We start from the raw sequence: 9,573 nt of genomic DNA on the forward strand, positions 1-9,573 counted from the left end.
TTGCTTGAACCTGGGAGGCAGAGGTTGCAGTGAGCTGAGATTGCACCACTGCACTCCAGCTTGTGCAACAAGAGCAAAACTCTGTCTCAAAAAATATATATATATATATTATATATATATATAGTATAGGAATTAGTCTGAGTGGAGAGAGCAAGTGAGTGAGCTGAGAGGTTGCATGGTCACGTCTCAGAAACCAGTAGCACTTGCAGCATGGCTGACCAACTGACTGAAAGGCACATTGCAGAATTCAAAGAAGCTTTTTCACTATTTGACAAAGATGGTGATGGAACTATAACAACAAGGAATTAGGAACTGTCATGAGGTCTCTTGGGCCGAATCCCACAGAAGCAGAATTACAGGACATGATTAATGAAGTAGATGCTGATGGTAATGGCACAGTTGACTTCCCTGAATTTCTGACAATGACGGTAAGAAAAATGAAAGACACAGGCAGTGAGGAAGAAATCAGAGATGCATTCTGTGTGTTTGATAAGGATGGCAATGGCTATATTAGTGCAGCAGAACTTCACCACGTGATGATAAACTTTGGAGAGAATTTAACAGATGACAAGGTTGATGAAATGATCAGGTAACCAGATTGATGGTGATGATCAAGTGAACTATGAAGAGTTTGTACAAATGATGACAGCAAAGTGAAGACTTTGTACACATTCTGTACAAAGTATCTGTACACATTTCTTGTACAAAAGTGTTGATTTTGTACACATTTCTTGTACAAAAGTGTTGATTTTGTACACATTTCTTGTACAAAATTGTTGATTTTGTACACATTTCTTGTACAAAATTGTTGATTTGCCTTTTCTTTGTAACTTATCTGTAAAAGGTTTCTCCCTACTGTCTAAAAAATATGCATGTGGCAGGGCTCGGTGGCTCACGCCTGTTAATCCCAGCACTTTGGGAGGCTGAGGCAGGCGGATCACGAGGTCAGGAGTTCGAGACCAGCCTGGACAATATGGTGAAAGCCCGTCTCTACTAAAAATACAAAAACTAGCCAGGCATGGTGGTGGGCACCTATAGTCCCAGCTACTCAGGAGGCTGAGACAGGAGAATCACTTGAACCCAGGAGGCAGAGGTTGCAGTGAGCCAAGATTGCACCACTGCACTTCAGCCTGGGAAACAGAGCAAGACTCCATCTCAAAAAAATTTTTTTTTCAATAAATAAATAAAAGCAAACAAACAAACACCTACTAGAGATAACAGAGAGAGAGGTAATATATGTTAATGAAAAATTCAGTTGACAAGAAAAACATAATGATCTCAAATGTGGATAAACCAAAAAACAGAGCCTTAAAATACATGAAACAAAACTGATAGACTTAAAAGGAAAAACAGACAACTCCACAATTATTATTGGAAAATGCAACATGATCTCTCAGCAAGTGATAAAGCTACTAGATAGAAATTAGCGAGGCTATAGAAGATCTGACTTATAATCAGCCAGTCATGGAGTGACATATCACTCCACCCAATAAGCAGAGTACACTTTTTTTTTCAATTGTTCATGGAAGATTCATCAAGATAGACCATGTCCTGTGCCATAAAACAACCTCAACAAATGTAAAATAAACGAAAGTATATGTAGCATGTTTTCTGACAATATTGGAATCAAACAAGTAATCAATAATGAAGACAACAGGAAACTCTCTAAACACACAGAAATTGAACAACATAAATTTTAAATCATTACTGGGACAAAGAGGAAAATTTCAAGTTAAAAATGAAACTTAAGGAATATGAAAATACAACATACCAAAATATGTTGGATACAGCTAAAGGATTTTTGAGAGCAAAACTGTAGCACTAAATGTTTACATTAAACATGACAAAAGGACTCAAGTCAATGTAAGCTGCTACCATAAGGCAGAGGAAAATAAACCCAAAGCAATCAAAAAGAAGGAGGTCAGGCATGGTGGCTCACACATATTATCCCAGCACTGAGAAAAGCCAAGGCAGGGAGGATCACTTGAGCCAAGATTTCAAGACCAGCTTGGGCAGCGTAGCAAGACCTCATCTCTACAAAACATTTTAAAAATTAGGCATGGTGGTGTGTCTTGTAGTCCCAGCTACTCTGAGGCAGGAGAACTGCTTGAGCCCAGGAGTCCAAGACTGCAGTGAGCTATGATCACACCACTGCACTCTAGCCTGGGTGACAGAGAGTCTCTCTTTCTTAAAAAAAAGGAAGGAAATAATATAGATATCAGAACAATAATTAATAAAATTAGAAATAAGAAATAGCAGAGGAGAAAAATTTAATGAAATGACTGTTTCTTTTTTAAATCAATAAAATTTATAAACTTCTTTCAAGAGTCACAAAAATTAAGAGAAAACAGATGTCACCAATATGAGGAATAAAACAGTGGATGTCACTTCACATCCTGTAGCCACTAAGATAATAAGAAAATATCACACAAAGTTTTACACTCTAAAACAGTTTTTAACTGAAAACTTAGAAGTAATGAAGCCTTTTGAGGAACCACAAACTACCAAACACAACCAAGATGAAATAGATAATTGAGGTAGCCCTATATTAACCATTAAAGAAACTGAATTTATTTTTTTAAAATCTCCTAAAAAAGAAATCCCAGGCCCAGATGGTTTGACTGGAGAACTCTACCAAACATTTAAAGAGATAACAACGCATTTTCACAATCTTTTCCAGAAAAAGAACATTCTCCAACTCATTTTGTGAGGCTAGTATCACCTGAATATCAAAACCAAGACAAAAAAATAAAAACAACAACGCAAAACAAAAAACTACATACCAATAGCTTTCATGAACATAGATTCAAAGGTCCTCCACAAAATATTAGCAAACTGAATAAAATAATAAAAACATTATGCACTGTGACTATCTTAATTCAGGCTGCTGTACACGAATATCAAATGCTGGGTGGCATAAAGAACAAACATTTCTCATAGTTCTGGAGGTTGGGAAATTCAAGATCAAAGTGTTAGAAGTTTCAGTGTCTGGGGAGGGCACTCTTCTGGGTTTACAGACCACCCTTTTCTCACTGTATCCTCTCATGGCTGAAAGAGCTATAAATTCTCTCATGTTTTGTCTTATAAGGGCAATATTACCATTCATGAGGGCTCCACCCTCATGACCTCCCAAAGGTCCTACCTCCTAACACTGGGGAGTTAGAGTTTCAGCATATAGATTTTGAGGGGACACAAACATGCAGTTCATAGTCTTGACCAATAGGGATTTATTCCAGGCATACAAGGCTAGTTCAACATTTGAGAAATTAATGTAATCCACCAGATCAACAAGCTAAAAAGTCATATGACCATATCAATGGAAACAGAAAAGCATGTGACAAATTCCAACACCCATTCATGGTTTTAAAAAAAAGGTGGGGTGCTGGCCGGTGCTGGCCGGGTGCCGGGGCTCACGCCTGTAATCCCAGAACTTTGGGAGGTCGAGGCGGGTGGATGACTTGAGGTCAGGAGTTTGAGACCAGCCTGGCCAACATGGTGAAACCCCATCTCTACTGAAAATACAAAAATTAGCCTGGTATGGTGGCGAATGCCTGTAGTCCCAGCTACTCGGGCGGTTGAGGCAGGAGAATCGCTTGAACCCGGAAGGCAGAGGTTGCAGTGAGCTGAGATCACATCACTGCACTCCAGTCTGGGAAACAGAGTGAGACTTTGTCAAAAAAAAAAGAAGAGAAAAAAGGGTGCGGTGTGGGGTGGGCATTGTGGCTCATGCCTGCAATCCCAGTAATTTGGGAGGCTGAGACAGGAGGATCACTTGAGGCCAGGAGATCATGACCAGCCTGGGCAATGTAATGAGACTCTGTCTCAATATTTTAAAAAGTTCTTTAGGCTGGGTATGGTGGCTCATGCCTGTAATTCCAGCCCTTTGGGAGGCTTAGGCAGGTGGATCACCTGAGGTCAGGAGTTTGAGGCCAATCTGACCAACACGGCAAAACCCCGCTCTGCTAAAAATACAAAAATTAGCTGGGCGTGGTGGTGGGTACCTACAATCCCAGCTACTCGGCAGGCTGAGACATGAGAATGGCATGAACCCGGGAGGCAAAGACTGCAGTGAGCCGAGATGGCGCCACTGCACTCCAGCCTGAGCGACAGAGCGAGACTGTCTCCAGAAAAAAAAAAAAAAAAAAATTTAAATCTCTCAAGAGCTACATTATTAAAAATAGTAGAGTAGAAAGATCCAAGAATCAGTCACACCAGTGAAGCAACTGTTAAGTTGGTGGAAAAAAAACAACAGAATAAACGTTTTTAGAACTCTGGAATCTCATCAAAATCTTACCACATTGAAGGGAGTGCTTAATAAAGAATGAGACTGGGCTGGGCGCGGTGGCTCATGCCTGTAATCCTAGCACTTTGGGAGGCCGAGGCAGGCGGATCACCTGAGGTCAGGAGTTTGAGACCAGCCTGACCAACATGGAGAAACCCCATCTCTACTAAAAATACAAAATTAGCAGGGCATGGAGGTGCATGCCTGTATTCCCAGTTACTCAGGAGGCTGAGGTAGGAGAATCGCTTGAACCCAGGAGGCAGAGGTTGCAGTGAGCCGAGATCGCGCCATTGCACTCCAGCCTGGACGACAATAGTGAAAACTCTGTCTCAAAAAAAAATAAAAATAAAAATAATAAAGAATGAGACTGCTAAATTTTAGTAAGAAAACGTTGTTTGTACTCTTGTTTACCCACCTACCATTTCCATTCTCAGCTTGGCAGTGGCTATGGGAGTGGCAATCTGAAATCCTGGTGCACCTTGCTGATGCTAGGGGGCCAATATGGACCTTGTTCTTCAAAAATGGTGGTATGCAATTTGACCTGCCTGGCAGCTCCTTGAGCAATCAGTATAAAGGCTGACCTTTGTTTTACCCCCATTGGGCTGTAGCACCTTTCCAGGAGGCATGTGAAAAAGGCATTTCACTGTAAATATCTCCTATATTCTCCTGGGGCAAGAGAGAGCAAATGGGGCAAAATCTGGGAATATTCAAAGGCTGGTAAACAGTAGGCTATGAAGAAAGATTCTTGAGGTAATAAGAGCTTTGAAACACTACTGCATGTACTAGTGAAAGTGGAATTTAACACACATGCCTAGGACCAGTTGCTTGCTCAGAAAACACCAGAGACGACTTTAGGCTTGCACTTTTGGCTGATCTTTAGGCTCCGTGCAAGCAGGAGGTGAAGGCTAAGGCAGAGTTGAGGGATAACTTTGCATAGTGTTGAAGGAGTACTCACACTTAGAGGCAACCTGCAAGAGACTTTTTTTTCTTTTCTTTGGTTCCAGGCATTTAAGGAAATCTCTGTCAGGCCACTTGGTTAACAGCTGAGATGATGAAATACAGCCTTCAGTGAGCACACATTATAAAGAATACAGTCTTTGCTAAAATAGTTTGTGTGAGATATGGCAAAGTTTTTTTTTAATAGCCTGATTAATCCTTTACTCTTTAATTCCCAGTACCCCTCCCTCTCTCTTCTTCTTTCCTTTTTTCTGCTGTTTTCTGCCCAGGCATGCCACAGCATCAGTGGCATTATTAGCACCAGCTTATATTCCTTTCCTCATTTGGGAAAAGACTGACTCTCAAATTAGCCAGGTGTGGTGGTGGGCACCTGTAATCCCAGTTACTCGGGAGGCTGAGGCAAGATAATTGCTTGAAACTAGGAGTCGGAGGTTGCAGTCAGCAGAGATCGTGCCAGTACACTCCAGTTTGGGCGAGAGAGCAGAACGCCATCTCAAAAAAGGAAAAGGATAAGAAAGAAAGACAGAAAGAAAGACAGACAGAAAGACAGACAGAAAGGACGGAAGGAAGGAAGGAAGGAAGGAAGGAAGGAAGGAAGGAAGGAAGGAAGGAAGGAAGGAAGGAAGGCAGGCAGGCAGGCAGGCAGGCAGGCGGAAAGAAGGAAAAAGGAGAAAGGAGAGGAAGGAGAAAGAGAAGAAAGAAAGAGAAAGAAGAAAGGAAAGAAAAGAAAAGAAGAAGAAGAAAAAAGAAAGAAAGAAAAAAGAAAGAGAAGAAAAGACAAAAGGAAAGAGAAAGAAAAGAAAGAAAGAAAGAACGAAAAGAAGGAAAAAAAAGAAAAGAAGAAAAAAGGAAGAAAAAAGCTGACTCTCTGGTTGCCGAGACCAACCCCTTCCCATCTCCCCCTTCCCATTACCGTTGCCCACCTTATCTAAGAAAGAGTTTAGGCTGGGCATGTTGGTCACGTCCTGTAATCCACAGCACTATTGGGAGGGCTGGACGGGCGGATCAGAGGTCAGGAGATCGGAGGACTATCCTGGCTAACCATGAAACCCGTCTCTCTAAAAAAAGGCAAAATTAGCCGGTGTGGTGGCGGGTGGCCTGTAGTCACCAGCTACTGGAGAGGCTGAGGCAGGAGAATGGCATGAACCCAGGAGGTGCAGCTTGCAGCAAGCTGAGATCGTGCCACTGCACTCCAGCGTGGGCAACAGAGCGAGACTCTGCCTCAAAAAAAAAAAAAAAAAGAATTTAAATGTTTAGCCAGGTGGGTTTAGCTTAAATTGTGCAGTCTGACCCAGATTGATGGGGAAAGGGCACAGGGGCAGGATTTGCATTTGGAATAAAAACTTTCACTCTTCTTTGTTCTGTGTGCTGTCATGGTGACTGGCCATACAGGAGGCACCCCTCTCAGTAGAAGTAAATTTGCTTTGCTGAGAAATCCTTTGAGTGCTCATTTTCCTTACGACTCCGAGCTCTATTTCTAACAAATTCTGATGGCCTGTCAGGGATTACCATTCTCCTTCGGGAGGGGGTCTTTGGTCACCCCACCCGGGGGAGACGTGTCCCACTGTCCTGTTGCGATGGCTGCAGGGGCAGGAGATGAGGACCAAACTAGTCCTAGAAACCCAGTTACCAGGGACTAAATACTTCCTCATTGCCTTGTTAAGGATCAAAATCTCCCCTCAAAAGGATGTTGGTTTATCCCCTTATGAGATGCTATACAGGCTGCCTTATTTACATTCTACTACTGATGTCCCTACATTTGAAACTACAGATCAGTTCCTCAAAAAGTATATACTTGGTCTATCTTCAGTTTTTCTTCTCTTAAAACCAAACATCTCCTAGCACAGGCACTGCCCCTAAAGTTCCCAGTACACCAACATCAACTTGGAGATACATCCTCATCAAAGGGTAGAAAAAATTACTCAAGGCAGCTTACGAAGGACCTTATCTAGTGCTCCTAACTACTGAAATGGCAGTCTGAATAGCAGAAAGAGGGTGGACCCACCACACTCGAGTCAAAGGAGCACCACCACCACCTTTGGAATCATGGGCCATTGTCCCAGGGTCAAATCCTACCAAATTAAAGCTAAAAAGTACTTACTTCTTCTATACGTATTATATTGTCTCTCCCTTTTTCCTTACTCCATTGATAGCTACTTCATTATTAATATCACTAAGTCTGGCCGGGCACAGTGGCTCATGCCTGTAATCTAAGCACTTTAGGAGGCTGAGGAACGTGGATCACCTGAGGTCAGGAGTTCTAGACCAGCCTGGCCAACATGGTGAAACCCCGTCTCTACTAAAAATACAAAAATTAGCCGGGCGTGGTGGCAAGCACCTGTAATCCCAGCTACATGGGAGGCTGAGGCAAGAGAATCGCTTGAACCTGAGAGATGGAGGTGGCAGTGAGCCAAGATCACACTAGCGCACTCCAGCCTGGGCAACAAGAGCAAGACTTCGTCTCAAAAAACAAACAAACAACAAACAAACAAACAAAAACAAAAAAATGAAGTCTGACTCACCCCAAACCATTGTTTTTAATGCTTGTCTTGTTATACCTTGTGGGGATTTAAAGGACCAAAGGCAACTAGCTTCTTCAGACAAGTATCTCTGCCCTGGCCCTTTAGTTTCCACTGTTACTCCTAGTTCTCACCGTTGTGATCATCTACAACCAAAATGCCATTCCTTTACTCCCACAGCCTGGCAACCTTGTAGTAATTGGGACTACATCCTTTTGTCCACCCAATACCAACATTGGACCTCTACAAGGGGGTTGTGCGTCGATCTAAAGCCCCTCCTCCACTTTACCAAAGGAACTACTCTCCCTGAGTGCCAATCCCACCAATGCAACCCTATCCTTATTTCTATTACTATCCCTACCTCCACCGACCCTCAGCCTGCCCTCAGTTGCCTCTATAGAACAGGGGCCAATGTCAATGGGAAAGATCCTATAGGTATTTTTGAAATACATATTACTCCTACTCCTCCTTCCCCATGCCCAATAATTTCAGCTTTAAACCAAACATCTGTTATTCATATACCTAATGACAGGACTAAGGTGTCAGTTGTAAAAGCAAATGACTTAAAACAAACCTTAGCAATTGAGACAAGATACCAAGATGCAAATGCCTGGCTAAAATGGATTAAATATTCTGTCCACACCTTGAACAAAAGTGACTATTATGCCTGTGTGCACGGTAGGCCAGAGGTCCAGACTGTCCCCTTGCCACTTGGATGGTCTCTCCATCAACTGGGCATAAGCTGTATAGTGGCTCTTTTCCAGAATCCCACAGCCTTGGATGATAAATCGTGCCAAGCTCTCTCTCTCTCTGCTGTTCCCTGAAGTTCAACACCATGTGGGTCAGCCCCCAAGGGCCATTCAGCCTCTGCCTCTCAATGCCAGGTCTACCTCATATCTCTCACAATAGGGGGAAAACTTGACATTTCTCAGAAACTTAAAGGGATGCAAAGAGCTTAGCCCTTCCAAGAGCTTACCCATCAGTCTGCCCTTAGCCATCCCGAGCAGATGTATGGTGGTGTGGAGGCAGACTTCCACTGGATGCTCTACCAAATAACTGGGGCAGAACTTATGCTCTAGTCCAACTGGCCGTCCCTTTCACCCGGGCAGACTGGAAACCAACCCAAGAAAGTAAAAGCAAAACACCACAAGCCAGGAGAGGCTCCTTATGAGTTATTTGATCCTCAGGTCTATATAGATGCCATCGGGGTTCCATGAGGAGTGCCAAATAAATTTAAAGCCTGAAACCAAATAGCTGCAGGGTTTGAATCTGCATTGTTGTAATGGGTAACTATCAATAAAATTGTAAATTAAATAAACTACATTTACTATATCCAACAACGTTTTGTTAACTATACCAAAGATGCCATTAAAGGAACAGTTGAACAATTAGGGCCTCCCAGTCAAATGGCCTGGGAGAACAGACAAGCATTAGACATGATGCTAGCAGAAAAAGGTGGAGTTTGTGTCATGACTGGAAGCCAATGTTGCATCTTTATTCCTAATAACATGGCCCCCAATGAAACGATTACAAAGGCTTTACAAGGCCTTACCTTTCTATCAAATAAATTAGCTAAAAACTCAGGGATAAATGATCCCTTTCCAGGCCTTATAGAAAAGTGATTCGGTGGATAGAAAAGGTTAATAACTTCAATACTCACCTCTCTTGCAATTGTCACAGGTATACTAATCCTTGTTGGATGCTGCCTTATACCCTGTGCTCGAGGGGTAGTACAAAAACTTACTGAGATAACTCTCACCAAAGCTTTTCTCAACTCTCCCCAACCCTATTCAAGTGAACTTTTTCTTCTAAAAA

At 42.5% G+C, this 9,573-nt stretch overlaps 1 pseudogene; it reads left to right on the forward strand.

Moving 5' to 3' along the window:
- The first annotated feature begins 201 nt into the window (after positions 1-201).
- Positions 202-657, forward strand: LOC108514123 (calmodulin pseudogene; annotated as a pseudogene).
- Positions 658-9,573: the final 8,916 nt, after the last annotated feature.

This window comes from Rhinopithecus bieti, unplaced genomic scaffold (assembly GCF_001698545.2).
Source record: "Rhinopithecus bieti isolate Rb0 unplaced genomic scaffold, ASM169854v2 scaffold_32955, whole genome shotgun sequence".
In the NCBI taxonomy this organism is placed as follows: Eukaryota; Metazoa; Chordata; class Mammalia; order Primates; family Cercopithecidae; genus Rhinopithecus; species Rhinopithecus bieti.